This window comes from Cynocephalus volans, chromosome 5, assembly GCF_027409185.1.
Source record: "Cynocephalus volans isolate mCynVol1 chromosome 5, mCynVol1.pri, whole genome shotgun sequence".
Classification (NCBI taxonomy): Eukaryota; Metazoa; Chordata; class Mammalia; order Dermoptera; family Cynocephalidae; genus Cynocephalus; species Cynocephalus volans.
The window spans coordinates 162,343,243-162,364,851 of NC_084464.1; the positions used below are offsets into that span (position 1 = coordinate 162,343,243).

Below are 21,609 nucleotides of genomic sequence, written 5' to 3' on the forward strand. Positions count from 1 at the left end.
CGGCTCTTCCTTTTCAATCACTTAGGCTCTCAATTGAAATGAGTTTTCCTTTCGGCTGCTCGGCATTATACAACGATGTGTTCTATGCCTTTTTGTTTTTTCTAAATATGGTTTGGTTTAAACTTTTCTCTCTTGAAGAAAAATAATAGTAGGCTAAAATATTTGAACATATGTATCCCCTATAATTTAATGGATTTGGTCTAGTAATATGTGGTTACCCTAAATGAAGTCTATACTTAATGGAAGAAATAAGCAGTAATTATTATGGAATTTTAATACACTGACTTTAACTTTTATAAAGCAAATTACATAATTTTAAAAAGACAAATTATCGACAAAAATACAAAACGGTGTAATGAGTGAGATGATGTTATGACTTCTAGCTCACATCTAAATTTTACTGAGTCTGAGGAATCCACTACTGCTGAGCACTGTCTTACTTCTTCTAGGTCCACAGATATTCTCCATCTGGGGCAAAATCCTGCCCTAGTTCCTGAATGTGTCCTGACCAGGGGAGGCAGCATGTCCACAGTGGAGCATCTCTCTGCCAATTTGGCAGAGTTTCTGATCTAGCTGTGCTCCCTGCAGCTATGACTCCCGCACATCTGCGAGAGCCTGATTCTTCCTATTAAGCACATCTTTAATAACAATTATTGCAGAGTTCTTTTATTTTCCATCAGTCCTATTTTTGAATTTGGGCTTCTAAAGGAATGAGTACATTTTCTCCACAGGTAAATTCATTTAAGCAGGAATAGAATATGGAAATAAAACCACTAATATTCTGTTTACAAATAATTATTTCATGGGATTGAAATAATTCAATCTCATTCAGTATATATTCACCAAAAAAACCAACATTCATTTTTCTTGGCTTAAATAATCTAATAACCTTTATCTCAAAAAATATTTATTTCATAAATCTGTAAAATAAAAGAAATGTTAATAGTACTGGGCATTACAAGACACATGGAAGCAATTTTCTCACTGGAAATGATTCCACATGTAAAGCTGCTACTACAAAGATTGGGAAGACTATGAAATAGTTATTATTTAGATTTTGCTGCCAAAATTACTTAGACAAAGTAATTTAACAGTGGTTATTTTTACTGTTAATCAAAAAATAAAACATATTAGAAGCTTGGCATTAAATGTCTTTAATATAATTACTCATTTTTTACTCTCAATTATAAATCAGTTAGATGGTCATGGTTGTACAGAAATATTAACATGAATTTCAATCAACGCTTTATTTCTATCCATTAGTGGAATGTAGACACCTAGCTGGTATAAATACTTAATGTTTAATGTGTATTTACAACCAACAGTGAAGAGATTAAGTATATGCTAAAAATACTCTTGGTATGATCTCCTATAACTCAGTCACTAAGAACAATAAAGTAAGAGCCCAACACAACAGCTATTATATCAACGATTTTTAGTCAAGTAATTTCAGAGGGTTTTACTATGTTCACTTATTCCAAAAGGTTTTGAATGCCTTCATGTATCAGTAACAGTTATAGCAATGAATGAAACAGACCCTGTTCTTGTAGAACTAAGGTTCTAGTAGGGAAGGCAGACAATAAAAAGTAGGTAAAAATTTCATGCAGCAATAAATGCTGTGTAAAAAAAATACAAAAACAGAGGCAACCAAGTGAAGACCTGTGAAAGTTCCTGCAGAGAGGAGGACCCATAAAGTCCTAACATGGAAACAAGCATGACATGTTTGAGGAACAAAAAGAAAGCCATTCTGGCTGAAACGCAGGGAATGAGGTGAAACATGCAACACAGTTAAGTTTGGAGAGATGGGCTGGAGACAAGATAGGAGTTTAACTTTTATTGCAAGTCTGATGGGAAGACATTGGAGGCTTTTTCCAGAGGAGTGACATGATACAAGTTTTAAATAGGATCATTCAGGTCTGCTGGGCAGAGAACGACTTATGGAATTGTGGGGGTCCAAGGGCGGATTCTGAGAGAACATTTAGGAGAACAATAGAGAAGTTGAGATCAGAGATGATGGCAGCCTGAATTACAGTGACAACAAGGGAGGTACAAGGATTCTAGATGTTAGAGGCAGACCCAAGTGGAAATACAACATCCACAGGAATTATAAAGACAAGGCCTCTCTCTCTCTTCCAGTCTTCCTCTCCTTCCTCCCCCACCCCCGTGCATTACTGCAGACCAGATGGAGTAAATAAGGGAGACAGGATCCATCACAGGTGTGCAGACATTATGACCTGAAAGGAGTGCGCAACTCTCACTAGTGTGCGCAACTTTCACTAGTGTGCATGTTTGCCTTCTCAGTGCCATCTTATTTCAAAATTCTCCTCCCACATCAGAAGATCATAGAGCCACAGGCCTTCACAGAAGGAAGGGAAAAGAAACCACATAGCCTGCAGGACTTCGGATGAATTACTGATGGGCAAGAAGGAAAACCCAGCCCTCCCACACTGCCCCCCATCCCACCCTACATACTGTATAAAGTTAACTAGCCAAGGACATGATGTCTTGTTGAAAAAGAAGGAGAAACACCCAGCAGGAACAGATGAGACATTTAAGTAACTTTACAAAAGATTTCAGGTAGAGGTATGAAGATAAATACAGAATGTATTCTCGTACTACTCAGCAAGGGCTATACTGGCAGAAAGTACCCTCCCGCAGAAGCACTGTTAAACTATGGCCAACAGAGATGATGCCAGGGGAATAAACACATCAACTTTTCTCTCCTCCCATCCTCTGATCTTTTGTTCATTCCACCAGTGGCTGAATCCAGCTGGGAGCTGGAGGGCAAGGGAGGCTACCTAGCACACAGAGCACCTCAGAGGCCAGTGCTAAAAAGCTGTTACTCATACTGAAAAACACAATGGAAACAAACTATTTCAATATCAAATTGCACCTACTTATTCATGTATCAATATGGCATAGAAATAGAAAAACAGTTTAAAGCCAAAATTTGTATTTATTTAAGAAAATCCGTGCCATTAGTCCTTGAGGACCCAGGATAAAGGGTCTTGATAGCCCAGCACAAAACTGTACCACACACAAAAAAAATTTAAAAAAAGGAAAAAAGAAAACAAATACATGCCCTGCTTATCTCAGAAGGATCATATACAAAGTTGATCAAAGATCAGATTTCATTTCACTACTTACATATTTTATTATGTCACTGTCAGTATTTAATCAACAAATTATCTAATTTTATATTGAATCCTTGAAATCCTGTTTGAATTACCATATTCAAAGGTATACTGATGTAGAGCAAAGACCAAATTACTAGTAAGAGGCAGTCTTAATCATGACTGTTAACAGTGGTTGAGTGAATGATGTCAGATGGTTGAGTAAAAACCAAGCACCTGCAGGATACATACTGGGTGTTTTGTTTAGAAACCGTCATCAAGTCTCATTTTAATTCCTTCATTTCATTTTAAACAAGGTCATACACAGTACTTGAAAAGAGACTAGGTTAATCCATTCACGAAGGCAGTCTTCATGATCTAATCACCTCTCAAAGGACCCACCTTTCAAATACCATAATTGGATTTCCTACCATCTTAACACTGCTACAATGGAGACCAAATTTCTAACACATGAACTTTTGGAGGACACATTCTGCCCACTGCAGTCACTGAATTAAATAAATCATGTCTATAATAACTACTGTACTTCCCTCATACTGTGACATATTTTGGCTAGTTAAATATTAAATTAGACTCAGGATGATGTAGCTTCTCTGAAAATATTATTTGAACAGCTGCAAACCCAAAATTATAGAAAAGATTTCAGAATCTGACTGTTTCCAATGACACGAATGATAACTTTAATATAAGAATCAACATGATGAAGTGATCAACTCCCTATAATAAACTTTAAATTTACATTCTAAATTTTTAATTTCATAGAACCCTAACGATGCTGCTTCTTTTAAAAATACCACTGAAACAAGAAATTACATATGAATGGAAAATGAATCTTGAACAAAGGTGTACCACAAGGGATTTGTTGTTATTAAAATTCATTTGCCTAACAGAATCCTTGTGTTATTCCAAGAGTTGAGAAACCATACATAGTAACGTGGGGGCACTATGCATAACTTTAAATCAAATAAGGACATTAGTGATTTGACTTTAGAACTTAGTTTCCCCACATTCCAAGTTGTTCACTGAAACATCAAACATACCTAACAGCCTGAGGCATCAGACATTTACTACAGCAGGTAAAGACTGATGGCTGCTGTCACATTCAGAAAATACTAGAGGAAACGGCATTACAGCCTAAGAAAAAAACAGCACACAGACACATTTGTTCTTCTTCAAAGTAACAGTAGCAAAAGCACTAAAAGTATTTAACTTTTCTAGTTCTATTTAAAATTGTTTAAAGATTTAAATAATTCTTTAACAAGTAAAGAACTGTTCATGTGTTTAATATTGTACCCTTTCTTTGATGCACACTTTAAGGAAAGACTTAGACAGAAGTGCAGCTAAGAAATTATTTTGAAGTGCACAAATATTCCTTGGGACTAAGAGAATAAACATTTTTATTTTTATACTTCCTAGTGATTTTAGAAAGATAACAAAAATCACAGAAATTGTAACTTTTGGAAATCATAATTTTCAAATTATGAAATTAGTTTACCTTTAATATACATGTTTAAGAAAGGCAGTTCCAACATGAAATATATGAAAATAAAAATTTTAAAACCTGCCAATAACATACATTTGTCATTTTAATATTTAAAAGGATACTCTAACTTGAATGTAAGACCTAAAACTACAAACCACTTAGAAAAACACACTGTGTTCTTTTCTGTTATTTGCTGAAGTGGTCCTTAGGCAAGACTATCTCTGGTCATATTTAGTCAAAAGGAAACCATGAATGCTTGGTTTAGAGAAAAACAATGAAACTATCCTCTGCCTACCATTGGCTTGAGTACAGAGCTGATTTCCAAATGTGACATTCATTTCTAGTTGTGGTGAGGGAAAGTGCGTCAAAGGAAAATTTCAGTGAATAAATCAAGCAGTGTACAGGTGATTTCTATTTTTCTCCTTGGTTCCCTATATTTCTCCTCCTCTTTATCTTTTATAAGTTTGATTTAAACTGATCTAATAATTCATTTTGGGGGCCCTTAATTCACTCAGCCTATGCTAATCATAAAATTTTAAAAATTTATTCATTATCAACGTAAGATTTTGTGAAACCTGAAATGTATGTTTAATGTAAAAACTCCTTTGCATTTTAAAGATACAAGACAAGGACTTTCATACACAACTGGTATCTAGTTGTTTCATTTTCAAAATAAAAAAATAATAAAAATTACCTAGTATCTTTAAGCAGAGTTGTGGCCAAAATGTCAACACTAGTAAATGACATTAGATTAAAATGATATAATAGTAAATGTCAGGGGTAGGTGGTAAGGACCATTATTAAGGACAAAAGGTAAGGAGCAAGTGTCAAAAGATTAGGACTTCCAGTAAAGGTCAGGAGAATGTAAGTGATATTCAGTTCCAGAATGAATAAAACAAAGGCCAAGACAGCAATAAAATGATAGAATGACCTGGGTAAACCCAATGGACCCAAGAATAAGAAACTAATAGGAGGCCAACATGTCAAGGACAATGGAGCAGAAAAATAGAGCCTGGTTTCCTGATAGCAGCACTGAACAACTGAACTATCTTCAGACTTTTTACAATGTGATAAAAAAAAAATAGAACCCTATATTTTTAAGCCACTCATCATTGAATTTATCTTTTTTAGATCAAATGACTTTATAACTGATAAGACAGCTAAGTACATGAGGCCATCTGCTTTGCTGAGAGTGCATCATATCTTTTGATACAAAACAACTACCTGCCATGCTCTAGAGCATACTTAGAATACTGTGCTTTTGACTAACAGTTGAGATATATAAGATGGTACTGTCCATTTCTAGAATGAAATGGGTGCCAAGGAGTAGACTTCCAGCTTCATCAGGATATGTAAAATATTGTCAAATTCACTTTTCACAGAAATAGAAAAACCCATCCTAAAATTCATATGGTATCTGAAGGAACACCAAATAACCAAAACAATCTTGAAATGGGACAAAGTTGGAGGACTCATACTTTCAGATTAAAAAATTAACTACAAAGCTACAGTAATCAAGACAGTGTGGTATGGCATAAAGACAGACATACAGAGCAATGCACTAGAACAGATAGCCCAGAAAGAAGTCTTCACATATACGGTCAAATGATTTTCAACAAGAGTGACGAGACCATTCAATGGGAAAAGGAAAGTTTATCCAAAAAATGTTGCTGGGAAGAAAAATATCCACAAGTGAAAGAATAAAGTAGAACCCTTACCTAACACCATAGACAAAATTTTACTCAAAATGGATCAAAGACCTACATATAAGACCTAAAACTACAAAACTCTTAGAAAAAAAATAGGACAAATGCTCCACAACACTGGATTTGGCAATGATTTCTTGGATATGACATCAAAGTCACGGTGACAAAAGAATAAACAGGCAAACTGATTTCATAAGAATTTTTAAAATGTGTGTGTCAAAAGAAAGTATCAACAAAGTAAAAAGGCAATCCACAGAATGGGAGATAACATTTGCAAATTACAGATCTGATAAGGGATTAATATTCAGAAAATACAGAGAACCCCTAAAACTGAAAAACATAAAAAACCACAGATTAAAAAATGAGTGAAGGCCTTGAATAGACATTTCTCCAAAGAAGATATACAAATGGCTAACAAGCACATGAAGAATGCTCAACATCACTAATCATTTAGAAAATGCAAGTCAAAACTACAGTGAGATATAAATGCACACCCATTAGGATGGCTACTATAAAAAAAATGAAAACATAAAATAACAAGCACTGACAAAGATGCACCTTATGCACTGTTGATAGGAACGTCAAATGATACAGCTGCCATGGAAAACAGTATGGGGGTTCCTCGAAAAATTAAAAATAGAATTACTGTACAATCCAGCAATTCTACTTCTGAATATCCACCCAAAAGAATTGAAAGCAGGGTCTCAAATAAATATTTGTACACCCATGTTCATTGCAACATCATTCCCAATAGCTAAAACATGGAAGCAACCTGAGTATCCACCCACGGATGAAGAGATAAACAAAATGTGACATACACATGCGACCGAATATTATTCAGTTGTAAGAAAGACCAAAATTCTGACATAGTCTGCAACGTGGGTAAACCTTGAGGACGTTATACTAAGTAAAATACGCCAGTCAAAAGAAGACAAATACTGTTTGATTCCATGTATATGAAGTAATTAGAATGGTCAAAATCATAGAGAGAGAAAGTAGAATGGCTGGGGGAAGGAGGGCATAAGGAATTATTGTTTAATGGTACAGAGTGTAAGTTTTATAAGATGAAAAGCACTCTGGAGATGGATGGCAATGACGCTTGCACAATAGTGTGAATACATTTGACTTTACTGAACTATATACTTAAAATGGTTAAAAATGGTGAATTTTGTTGTATGTATTTTACCACAATAAAAAAATTACAGGAAAAAAAGTAAAAAAAAAAAAAATCTCTCTCTCTCTATATGAGTGTGTTTGTATATAAAATATCTGTAACCAGGACACAAAATACCAACAATCAAGGATTTAATATAAGTATATAAACACATATAAAACCTAAACTTTATTATTTGCCATTTTGGATTATCTGTTTACTTGACAGATACTGAACAGCTGCTATGTGCTAAGCACTGTCACAGTTATCTGTATCTGTGGGCCCCACCACTGGACAAAAATCTAGAATGTAATTCCTTCCGTCACATGGCATTCCATCCTCTGATTATAGACAAGATGAATACTCTACCACGTGATTTATGTCCAAGCTGACACTGTTTTGAGAGTGAAAGGGGTGCTGCTATGAATTACATCAGCACAAGTGTTCACTGAGACTGATCCACTGGGGAGTGTGATCACTCTAATTTTAACATGAAATATTCACAAAATAAATAAAGAGAATATCAATAGTTTGAGAATTATTCTTGAAATATTAACTAAGATTTTCTCACAAGATAAAAGTGAAGAAAAGATATCCATGTAAACATTCTTAGAATATATATACACACATAACCAAACTAAATGCTTTTGTAAGCAGCTACTTTAATCCCTCTATCTACTCATGATTTAGAAATACAATGATTCTTAATATAAATTAAAAATGCACAGCTTTATACTAGGTTACTATAGTTCTTGGCCAAAACATGCCGCTTATTTCCTAAGACAAATGATACAATTTTTTTATGTTTTAGTATTAAATATAAGGTATAAAGGGAGAGACAACTGTCTGTCATCTATCAACTACCCAAAGGAATAATTATAATTAATATCTCCAAAAAGGATTATGTAAGAAATATCATCATATGCTTAACTATAAAGATTCAGTACCAGACAAATTGCTTTATTAGAAGTAAAAAAGAAATAAAACTAAACTGTATATTTACCAAGCTAATAAAAACATGCATTTTTTAAAATTATAGTTCCATTTTCAACAAATTGGTGCTAGAACAACTGGACATCCACACGCACACACACACAAAATGCATCTAGATACAGAATTTACATCCTTCACAAAAATTAACTCTAAATGTACTACAGACCTAAATGTAAAACACAAAACTATAAAACTCCTAGGAGAAAACAGGATAAACTCAAGATGACCTAGAGTTTGGTGATGGTTTTTTAGATACAACATCAAAGGCAAGATCCATGAAAGAGGATAAACTGCTGGACTTCATTAAAATTAAAAATTTCTGCTCTGTGAAAGACACTGTCAAGGGAATGAAAAGATAGGCCACAGACCAGGAGACAATATTGGCAAAAGACATATGTGATAAAGGACTGTTATCATAAATATACAAAGAACCTTAAAACTCAACAATAAGAAAACAGCCCAATTTTAAAATGGGCCACGGACCTTAAATAACACCTCACTAACGAAGATATACAGATGGCAAATAAACATATGAAATGATGCCCCACATAATATGTCATATAAACACAAGTTAAAACAATGAGATACTGCTGCACATCTGTTAGAGTGGCCCAAATCCAGAACACTGACAACACGTGACGAATGCTGGTGAGGAAGTGGAGCAATAGGAACTTTCACTCACTGCTGGTGGGAATACAAAACGGTACAGCCACTTTGAAAGACAGTCTTGCACATCTCTTAGAAAACTGAATGTACTCTTACCATATGTTCTGGCAATTACACTCCTTGGTATTTACCCAAAGGAGTTAAAAACTTGTCCAAACAAAAATCTGCACATGGATGTTTATGGCAGCTTAATTCATTATTGTCAGAACTTGGAAGCAATCAAGATGTGCTTCAGCAGGTGAATGTATAAATACTCTGTGGGACATCTAGACAATGGAATATTATTCAGTGCTAAAAAGAAACTAGCTATCAAGCCATGAAAAGACATGGAGGAAACTTATATGCATATTTCTAAGTGAAAGAAGCTAATATGAAAAGACTACATACTGTATTATTCCAACTATGCGACATTTTGAAAAAGGCAAAACTATGAAGATAGGGAAAGACAGTGAAAACTACGACCAGTGGTTGCCAGGGTGACAGGAAGGAGGGATGAACAGGTAGAGCACAGAGGATTTGCAGGGCAGTGAAACTGTTACGTATGACATTACAATGGTGGATATATTTGTCCAAATACACAGAATGTACAACACCAAGAGTCAATACTAATGTGAACTGTGGACTTTGGGTGGTAATAACGATTCCATGTTGGTTCATCGATTGTAACAAATGTACTATTCTGTATGGGATATCAATATTGCAGGAGGCCATACACGTGTGGGGACAGGAGGTATGAAGGAACCCTGTACTTACCACTCAATTTTTCTGTGAACCTAAAATTGTTCTAAAATATAAAGTTTAATAATTTTTTAAAAAGTTATAGTCCCACATAAGAGAAGGGAAAATTAGTAGGCTGAGGTAAATGTTCACACTAGAAAAACAGCTGGAATTAAGTCCCAAAAGAGAACAAGAATTTGTAATAAAAAATGATACTACATTGATATGCAAATATAAACAGCAAAATAACAGAAACCAGTATAAAAATATATTTCCAGCTTCAAACCACTGCCTTAATTAATAGAGAAAAAATAAAACTGGAAAGTGTCCTTTTTAAATAGTATGCAGAGAACTCATTAGCCACCATGACTCAAGAATAACCAGCACTGGAGAACTACATTAGTCCCTATTGCCAGTGAAACCAGGTTAGAGAGTATTTACCTGTGTTTCTTTTGAACAAGAATTGTCCAAGCAAGAAATAAGTAGTAAGATATAAAACCTAGTACAAGCTGGAGATGATATTTGTCTTTGCTGTACAGTACTCAATTGCGTTATTTCTACCACTCTGGTAATATCCATCTGCAGACTGCTGTTCCCACTGGAGAAATGACAAGTTATAGTTGATGCCACCTATGGAACATTTTGAGCAAACCTGCATCTTTGGAAAGGACAAGTGGTAGAGTGTACATCCTACTCACAAAGGAAATGATGTCTGTGTTAAATCAAGTGTCATAGGAACTCTAAAAAATGGGGAGGAGCAAAAAAGAAGGGTTTCCAACAGCAATGAAGGCAGTCAGAGCCTCCCAGTGACTAAACTCTATTTGGTCCATTTCCCATGACAGCACAGAATGGCTTCTGTGGGGCAATTTGTTACACAAACAACTGCAGAATCCCCACGAAGAAATCAATGAAAGACCACCAAAGCAATGTCAACTATGTGAATTCTGTACTCATTAATTATTCTATTTGATCCCCATACTGGCCAACTGCAAAGAAAAAAAAATGATGATGATGATGATAATAATAATAATAATAATAATAATAATTCTAAACTAGATGGAAAGCTCTGTAACCACCACACAAATGACAAGGAATATTTTCATCACCCAGAAACCTCCCAGTCAATGTCCCTCATCCAGCCCCAACAAGTGCCAACGTGAATTCTATCACAATCATTAACACTATTGATTTGTTTTACCTGTTCTAGAACTTCTTAAGAATGTTATACAGTATGTAACATTTTGTTCAACATAATGTTTGTGTGACTCATCCATGTCATCACCTAAATCAGCAGTTCATAATCTTTTTATTGATTAGTACAGTATTCCACTGTACAGATGTTGGAAATTGTCTATCCACTCACCTGGTGTTGGATATTTGGGTGCTTCCAGCTAGATATATTATGAGTAATGGTGCTGTCAACATTTGTGTCAAAGTCTTTGTATGAATATACACTCTCATTTCTCTTGAGTAAATACCGAAGACTGGACTGCTGGGTCTCAGTGTAAGAATATGCTTAGCTTTATAAAAAAATTCCACGGTGTTTTCCAAAGTGGTTGTAAGAGTTCTATATCCCCACCAGCAATACATGAATATTTCAGCTGCTCCCCATCCCTGTCAACCCTTGCTATTGTTGGTTTCTTTAATACTGGCTGTTCTAGTGGGTGTGCAGTGGTATATCACTGTGGTTTTAATTTGGTTTTTCCTTACTTCAGGATTAAAGATTTTGAGTAAATTTCATGTGTTTCTGGGCTAAGCTCTGCAAAAGCCTTTAATGTAATTTTACTTGAGTTGTTTGTCTTATTACCCATTTTAAGAGTTATATAAGACCTTTATTAAATAAAAACATTGAGACTATTTTCTCGTTCTGTGGCTTGTCTTTTCATTCCCATTAAGGCATCTCTTGAACATCATAAATTTTTAATATGATAAAGTTCAATCTATCATTTGCTTGTTTGAAGGTTCATCCTTTTTGTGTGCCCACCCCAAGGTCAAGAAAACTTTCCCCTTGGTTTTGTTCTAGAAATTTTATAGTTCTAGCTGTTCCATTTAGGTCTATCACCCAACTGAAATCCCAATCATTCAAGAATCATTAGCTGAGAAGACTATCCCTTCCCTCACTGAATTCCCTTGGCAACAAGGCTGAAAACTCCATAGGCTATATATACTGTAAAGTCTGCTGTAAGCTGTTCCACCAATTAATTTGTCTACCCTGACACCAGTACACACTCTCCTGATTACCATTACTTTTTAACTAAGATTTGAAATCAGGTTAAGTCCTCCAAACTTAGTTTTTGCTTTGTCAAAACTGTTTTGATTATTCTAAGTCTTTTATATTTCTACATAAATTTGAAGTCAACTTGTCCATTTTTACACACACAAGAAAAGCCTGTTGGGATTCCGATTAGGATTACATTTCTGGAGAAATATTTGTGGAGACTTGATACATTAGCAATACTGAGTTTCGAAACTCCTACTATCTCTCTCCATTCATTTAGGTATTGTTTTATTTCTCTCAGGAATGTTTTGTATTTTTAGTATAGAGACTTGCACATCATTTGTTAAATTTATTCCTATGTTTTAGTCATATTAAAATGAAATTGGTTAATTTCAATTTCTAATCGATAACTGTTCATATACAAAAATAAAATTGATTTTAAAAATATTAACCATGTATCTTGTGAACTTGCTAAATTCACTTATTAATTCGAGTACATTTTTTGGAGATTCCTTAGGAGTTTTTTAGTAGATGGCACATCATTTAAAAATAAAGACAGGTTTACTTCTTCCTTTCTAATTTTTATGCTTTTCATTTCCTTATCTTGCTGTAATGCACTGGCTAGACCCTCCAGCTCTAAGTATTATAGCAATCAGAGCAGGCATTCTTGTTTTCTTTCTAGTATTGGAAGATATGTAGTTAATATATCACTTATCGTCATGTGGCTATAGTGTTTTCTTTCAGAGATACTTTTTACCAAATAAAAAAATTCTCTTGTACTCCTTGGATGAGATTTCTATCTCCACCATGAATGGTGGTTTAATTTTGTCAGATGCTTTTTCTACGTGTATTGAAATGATCATATGGTGTCTCTTCTTCCATTACTGTGGTGAATTATATTGATTTGCAAATGTTAAAAGCCAGTTTTGTAATCCTGCAATAAAATTTACTTAAGTTATATTGTCCTTTTTACATGTGACTGAATTGTAATTTTGTAGTTTTTCCATGAGAGATACTGACCTATAATTTACTAGTTTTTGTAATGTCTTTGTCAGATTTTGGTATCAGGACTATGCGGGCTTCATAAAATAAGGTGGGGAATGGGTCCTATTCCTGTTTTTGGAAATTTTTCCTGCAAGATTGTTTGATAAAATTGTCAAGTGAAATCATGAGGTCCAGTCCTAAAGCGTTTCTTTCTTTCTTTTTTCTTTTTTGGTTTATGGTTTATTTCTTTTAACATTACATTTCTTTAATGGAATATTCAGATTTTCTGTTTCTTTTTGGTTCATGCATAGTCAGTTGTAAGTTATATTTTTTAAGGAATTTATCCATCTCATCTAAGTGATCTCTTATTACTACTTTAATGTCTGTAATCTACAGTGATATACCCCCTCTCTCACTGTTAATATTGGTGATTGGTATTTTCTTTTTTCTTAATTAGTCTTGCCAGGAGTTTACCCACTTTAATAATATTTTCAAAGCACCAACTCTGGCATTTCTAATTTTCTCAATTGTTTGCTTGCTTTATGTTTTACTATTCTACTCCTATTTGATTACTTACTTCCTTCAGTTAGGCTCTGACTTGCTCTCTGTTTTCTAGCTGCTCAAGGTATTATCTTAAATCGCTGATTAATATAGTCATTTCAAGTTATAAATTTCCCTCTTGGCACTCTTTCAGCTGCACTCTACAAATTGTGATATGGCTTGTTTTCGTTATTCTTCAGTTTGAGATATTCTCTGATTTCCCTTGTAATTTATCCTTTGACCCTTGGGTTATTTATAACTGTGCTGCTAAATTTCACACAGTTTAGGCTTTTCTAGATAGCTTATTGTTGTTTTTAATTTAATTCCACTGCGGTAAAAAGTATTCTATGGTTTCAATCTTTTGAAATACGTTGAGATTTTATGTCCGAGTACATAGCTTATCTAAACATTCCATGTGCATTCCAGTTGGAAAGAATGTGCATTCTGCAAGTTGTAGTGTTCTGTAAATATAAATTAGGTCATGTTGATACTGTCATTTGGATATTCCTTCGCCATACTGAACTTTTATATACTTTTTCTATAAGTCACTTAAAGAGAACTGTAAAACTCTCCACTACCCCACTAAAATTTTATCTATTTTACTTTTTAGTTCAGTAAGATTTTTGTACCTGTGTTCTTGAAGCTTTGTTATTAGGATCATGTACATTTTGATTGGTATATCTTCTGTGCATTGACCCTTTTATCATGGTAAATTGGCTCTCTTTATGTCTTGCAATATTCCCTGTCTTGAAAATTGTTTTGTCTGATTTTAATATAGCCATACCAGTTTTTAAATGCTGTTTGCATGGTATATCTTTTTCCATCATTTATTTTCAACCTACCTTTCTATTTAAAGTGCATATCTCATAGACAACATAGAATTAGGCCTTGCTATTTTATCTGGTCTGACAATTTCTGGCTAATTCAGGTATTTAGTCCATTTACATTTAATTTAATTATTGGTTTATTGGGCTCAAGTCTGCCATCTTCATATTTGTTTTCTATTTGTTGCACCTGTTCTTGGTCTCTTGCCCTGTGCCTCCTTGTGAATTAATCAAATGTCCTTTGTACTATTCAATATTTTCCTCTATTTTTTAAAGCTATACCCCTTTGATGATTTTCTGAGGGATTACAAATGCGTACTTATCACATTTACTTAAAATTAATACTATTCCACTGAACGCTTCACTTTTTATCCTTCAAAAATGTAAAAAAACTTATAATTCTGTGTATCCTTATCCTTTGTGCTATTTTGTATTTAATCTCTAAATATAATATAAACCCTACCTTACCATATTATTTTTGCTTTAACCATTCATTTATCTTTTAAGGAAATTAGAAGAAAAGAAAAAGTAATCTGTTAATCGGTTCTGTTTACCCACATATTTACCACTTTTGGTGATTCTCATACCTTTCTGTAGATAGAAGTTTTCATCTGATAATGCATCAGCCTGAAGATTTTCCTTTAGTATTTCACGTAGTTCAGGTCTGCTGACAACAAATTTTCTCAGCTTTTGTTAATCATAAAAAGATCTTTATTGCAGCCTCATTTTTGAAGAATGTTTCTAATGAATATAGAATCTAGAGTTGACAGTAGTTTAAACAAGTCCATGTCCTCTGCTCTCCGTTACTTCTGATGAGAAACATACATCATGCATATAATTTTTACCCTGTTTTCTCTCTGGTACTTCACTATTGTCAAGTTTTCAATTGGTTCTATTTTATAATTTCCATTTTTCTGCTGAAATTCTGCATTTATTCTCATTAAAACCAATTTTTAAACTCATTAAACTCCTTAAAGCCAATTTTTTGATTAAGACCTTGAACATACTTAGAGCAACTACTATAAAATCCTTGCCTGCTAATTCCAAAATCTGGGTCATCTTGGGATCTCTTTCTACTGACTACTTATTTTTTCTTGATTATGGGTCCCAGTTTACTGCTTCTTTACACTTCCAGTGATTTTTTATTTATGCCTATACAGTACCAGATAGTAAATACTTCATTCTTTGTGTGCCATAAATTGTATCTGTAACATATTCTTCTTTTTTCTTTTTACCAGTCTTTCAAAAATGTAAAAATTATTCTCAGTTCATGGGCTGTGCACAAAAACAGGATACACACCAGATTTGGCCTGTGGGCCCTAGTTTGCTGACCCCTTTTTTTTGACAGTCCATTTTAAGAAATCTGGATTATGTTGTCTTCCTTTTGAGTTTTGTTCTGCCAGGCAATTCCTTCACTGGTGCCTCTCCTTGCTCCTGTGGAAGCTTAGTTTCAGGTTTTGGTCAAAAGGATCAGGTGTTTTCCTTATTTTATCGTGTGGTGGTTCACATCAATGAGATGGTCTTGCTGCTGTTCTCACCTGTGGTGTCAACAAGGTCTCTCCACTCTGGATGGAGTTCTGTTTCCAAAAACTATACAGCTTCTACTATCTCTGTGCCACTAAGCCCTGCAGTAATTGTTCTCTTAGGGCTCGTGGAGTCCCACCCTGGGTATGAGTAACTCAGCCCAGCCAATGACCCATGCGGAGCCTCCAACACAATTCCCTCAGATCCAGTATTTCACTCAGTGCTTTCATCATGCTCTGCTTTGGCTCCCCTTCCTTGGGCCATAGTCAGGAAATTGTCCTCAAGTAGATAAGCATGGAAGTTAGTTAATATGTTTCCGTTCTCCCAAGAACTGTAGTTCCTTATCACCTGCTATCCAATGCCAGTTGCCTAAGAGTTATCTCATGAAAAGTGGAAGTTGTGGTAAGAGGCAATTAGGAAGACATGGACAGATTCATTGGAGATATGGACTAAACTGTAGACTGGAAGGTTTGCTGAAGAGAAATTGGGAAAAAGACAGATGGGATAAGACATGCTGTGGTCAGAACATATCTCAGACACTGACCTCAGGAACCATCCCTGGAAAGGAGAAAGAATTTGACAAGATAGTCTGTAAAGCAATTTCCGCCCCAGGACACTGTCATAAACAATCAGCAGACAACTATTAGAGTTTAAAGGTGAGGTGTGGTCAGGAAAGAGACCGTCAAAAGGAGACCAGGAAAATCCACTGCGATCCCAGATGACTGTCCACACCAGTGCTGTACTCCTTGATGAACATCAGAGGCTGAACACTGAGGCCAGGAGCACCGACTTCACTAAAACAACCCAGCCAATCACTAAATAAACAAACAGGCCAATAACAATAACAAGCCTTGGAGGGAAACAATCATTACTCACAATTGCTACAATATAATATCTAAAATATTTAGTTTCCAATAAAATTTACTAGATATGCAAAGAAACAGGGACATCTGACCCAATCAAAAGGCAGAGATTGATAGAATGGATTAAAACACAGGATCCCACTATATGCTATCTATAGTAGACACACTTAGATTCAAAGATACATACAGGCTGAAAGTAAAGGGATAGAAAAGGATATCACAGAAACATTGTTCGCAAGAAACATGAAGTAGATATACTGATATCAGACAAAATTAACTTTAAAACAAAAAATATTACTGGAAACAAGGAGGGGCATTTTATAAAAATAAAAGGGTCACTCCATCAAAAAGACATAACAATTCTAAGCATATATGAACCTAACACCAGAGCACCAAAATAAATGAAGCAAAAACTGACAGAAATGAGGAGAAAAACAGATAATTCAACAATTATATTTGGACTACAATACCTCATTTTCAATAAGGAATAGACTAGCTAGGCAGAAAAATCACAGGAATAAGACACAGAAGACTTGAGCAATACATAAACAGACCTAAAAGACATACAGAAAACACTCTACCCAACAATGGCAGAATATATATTCTTTTTCAGTACACACAGAACATTCCCCAGGATAGTCCACATGCTAGGCAATAAGACAAAGCTCAATAATTTTAAAAGCACAGAAATGATACAAAATATTTTCTCTGACCACAATGGAATTGGCAAGAGTAAGAAATGTGGAATACTTAAAAGTATGTGGAAATTAAAAAAGCACACTCTTATTTAACTGCTATGGGTTGAATTGTGTTCCTCAAAGAGATATATGTTGAAGTCCTACCCCTCAATTCCTCAGAATGTGACCTTATACGGAAATAGGGTTGTTGCAGACATAATTAGTTAAGGCGAGGCCATCGTAGAAAAGGATGGGACCTTAATTCAATATAACTGGTGTCTTACAAGGAGAAAGACTGACAAAGAAAGAAGAACACTGGGTGAGGCCAGAGACACAGAGAGAGAGGGGAAGGCATGTGATAATGGAGGCAGAGGTATGAGTGACACTGTCACCTGTGAGAAGTTAGGAGAGAAGCCTGGAGCATAACTCTCTCTCAGACTCCTCCAGAAGGAATCAATCTTGCCCGTACCTTGATTTTAGACTTCAAGTCTCCAAAAGGAGAGAATAGATTTCTGTTGTTTCAGGCTATCCAGGTATGTGACACTTTGTTATGGCAGTCATAGGATATGAATACAATAATCAATGGATCAAGGAAGAAATCAAAAGGAAATGTAAGACTACTTTGAGATGAAAGAAAATGAAGACACAACATATCAAATCTTACAAGATACAGCTAAACAGTGTTTAGAAGGAAATCTATAGCCATAAATGCCTATATTAAAAAAGAAGAAATAATTTAAATCAACCTAATCTTCCACCTTAAGATACTAGAAAAGGAGTAGCAAACTAAACCTAACGCAAGCAGAAGAAAGCAGATAAAGATTACAGAGGAAATTAATAAAATTTAAAAAAATAGAGAAAAATCAATGAAGCCAAAAGACTATTGTTAAAGCAACTTTACTGAAGTGTAATTAACATAGCAAATATACCCATTTTAAGTTTTGGCAAATTTAACTACTACCACATTCACGGTCAAGATATAGAAAGTTTCTGTCACCATTTTACTTCTTTCTAGTCACCAATGTATTCTGTATTTATAGATTATATCTTAGTCCCTTTGGGCTGCTACAACAAAATACCATAGCCTGGGTGGCTTATAAATATGTTTATTTCACACATTTCTGGAGGCTGGGTAGTTCAAGATCAAGGCACTTGCAGTTTCAGTGTCCGGGAGGGCCTGCTTCCTGGTTCATAGACAGCCATCTTTTAGGTGTAACCTCACATGCTGGGAGAGGGTAGGGAGCTCACTGGGGCTTCTTTTATATGGGCATTAATCCCATTTATGAGGGCTCCACCCTCATAACTTGATCACCTCCCAGTGGGCTCCCACTGAGTTCCCTACCAGATTTGATTATTTCTACTCTTCTGTAAGTTTGAAAATGTTCCTATAAAAAATTTATAAAAATACATTAGCTAAGTGACAAATCCATGATTTTTTTAGAAAATAAGAAAAAGGTAAGAATTATTTTACCTTTTACATATAATAATAAATTTAATAATAAATGACGTATAATAAATTTTGACATAGTAATCAAAACAGTATAACTGTAGTTGAGGATTAAATGATTAGCAATGAGTGCCTTAAGGGATCCAATGAATTATCCAAGATTTTATGAAACTTAAATTCAATTCAGTGGAAAAAATAGGTTGTTCATAGTGGTATTGATTCAACCCACCAGAAAGAAAGTTATGATCATAAAAATATAACTACAGAAGAATTAAGATCTAAAAATAAAAAAATAAAACTATAAAAATAGATAAAGAAAATTTTAAATTCTATTTATATTACTGTGAGGTTGGATAAAAACCAATGATGACAGATTTGGCAGGATGGAACTAAATTTCCTTGTATTTAAAAGAAAATCTGAATAAATTTTTTAAAAACCACCTGAAGAAAATATTTGTAATACTCATATATTACAGGAAATTTTAATCCTTACAACCAGCCCTACAACAACCATCGAGCCGCAGCAAGAAGGGCCCCAGGTTGCTGAACTGGGGTGGTGGGACAAGGGCTTTTGCAACATCCCCGACAGGTGCACCCAGCCTGACAACGACCAGCCACCACTGGAAGGCCTTGGTCTCCCCTGTGAGAATGAGGGGGTGCCACAGGCCTCAATGCTCCCCTCCTCCTTCCACCTTCTTCCATCCCATTTCCTTTCCCTTTCTCTCTCCCCCTCCTTCTCAACTGCTCCACAACAGCATCATAGATTGTAAAAAAACAGTAATAATATTAATTTAAAAAATATATAGAATGTAAACTGATTTATAAAAAAGTAAACAATTCAAAAAATAATAAAAAGTTAAGAACAGACAAATACAAAGAAGTAGGAATGATAATAAACACACATGAAATGCATGTACTGACCCATTCTCTGAAGCAGTGAGTAGAGAATGGCATATTTAATGAGAAACCGTTTTTACCCTTATGTCAGGAGGAGTGTGAATTTCTACAGTCTTTTTAGAAAATTTAATATGTGTATAAATTTCTAGCCATATATGTTATACATTCTTCAAGAATAAATAGGTAAGCAAGAGTTTATTGCAGCATTACCTATAATGCAAAATTCTAGAAAAATTGACCAGCAATATGAGAAAGGTTAAATAAACCTTTTTAAATAAAACTTTAACATTATATACTCCAGACTACATAATGTGACACAACTCTTAGAATACAGCTGGTATAATCACATTGAGAAAAAGAGAGGGGGAAAAAAGTATATGTGTATGTATACTGTGTATACACACACACACCCCTTTGAAAAACCCCCCAAAATGCATGAGATGGTATCACACCAATTATCTATTTGTGAGAGTGCTAAAGAACAGAGTATTATTATTTTTCCTGTATATATCTCTGCACTGTTTGAATTGCTAAAACAAACATACATTACCTTTAAAATTATTAACTGAAAAAATTATTTAATCATACATAACTACACAGTATATTATATATCACTAACTCACATATATATATGCATTAAGCACCAAAAATCATATTATTTGCAATTAGACATTTAAATTCTGTTTTCTAGTAATAATAATAATTGTAATAATTTTGCTAAAAATAATAAAAAACTTGGCACTAGTTATGTGATTTTTATTTATAATCTAAAAAAATAAAAGGAAGTACATGGGTTTCAAGAAGCCAAAGAATCCTTCACCAAGGCTATATTTCTCTGATCTTCTAATTACCGTAAAAGAAAAAAGAGAACTGTGAACACACACCTGTTTCTACGTGTCTTAATACAAGAACTACATACAACATTTTGGAGAGCTGAAGACTGTAGACCATACTTGTCACTCAGATTGAAGGCAGGGGAGAATATGCTAAAACACCCGAATGAAACTTTAGGGTGCCTTCACTGCCACTGATCCTTTGCGTGGTCCTGCAAGGGACCCTGGCGATGTGTCCAACAACGTGTATTGTTTTCTTAAGTAAGGTTCCCAAAATTGTGTAAGTTTCAAGCTCCACAAAATCTGGATCTGCACCTGTTTGAAGGTAAGGTGAATCACAGACAACTGCTGCTTAATCAAAACCTCGATATCATTATACAAATGATATTTATTTTTGAAAAAGTAAACTTCATTAGATATATATCTATATTTTTTGTAAAACTAATGCTTTGTGTTAAGAATAACTGAGTGAATTGCTTCTAAGAACTTGAAAACAGAGACTGCATCCTAGAAAGTAATGTTAAGATCAGCATTTAATGGATCACAGAGGAGATATGCCAAGCACTAGAACAGAGAGAATAGATCCAAGTTCATCAAGACTGGCATAGATCCAATAAACGAATGTTCACAAATCCAAAGATAAAGACAGCAGCACTTAAGATGAAATTGGCCAGACATGGAAACAGTAACAGGAAAGTCAATGTAATAAAAGCTGGTGGTAACCACCTAGGAACTGTCAAGGGGAGAAGTCAGCTTAGCCAATGGACTGAGACCTAATGTACAGATGGGTGGACAGGTTCATAATGAACACACCTGACATATTTTTGAATCCTCTAGGTAAGACACCCCTCCTCAGAAAAAAAGACTTCAGACTAATTTAGCCTAATGCCATTAGAACATTTAATTAATCTAATTCTTCTTGCTTTGATTCCATGTTCATTAAACAAATT

The 21,609-nt window shown here is 34.6% G+C and overlaps 1 protein-coding gene across 1 annotated transcript in view; it reads right to left on the reverse strand.

Annotated features, from left to right (window-relative positions):
* Window positions 1-21,609, reverse strand: part of PDE10A (phosphodiesterase 10A) — a 307,572-nt gene that overhangs the window by 12,192 nt on the left and 273,771 nt on the right. The gene's annotated exons all lie outside the window — the stretch shown is intronic.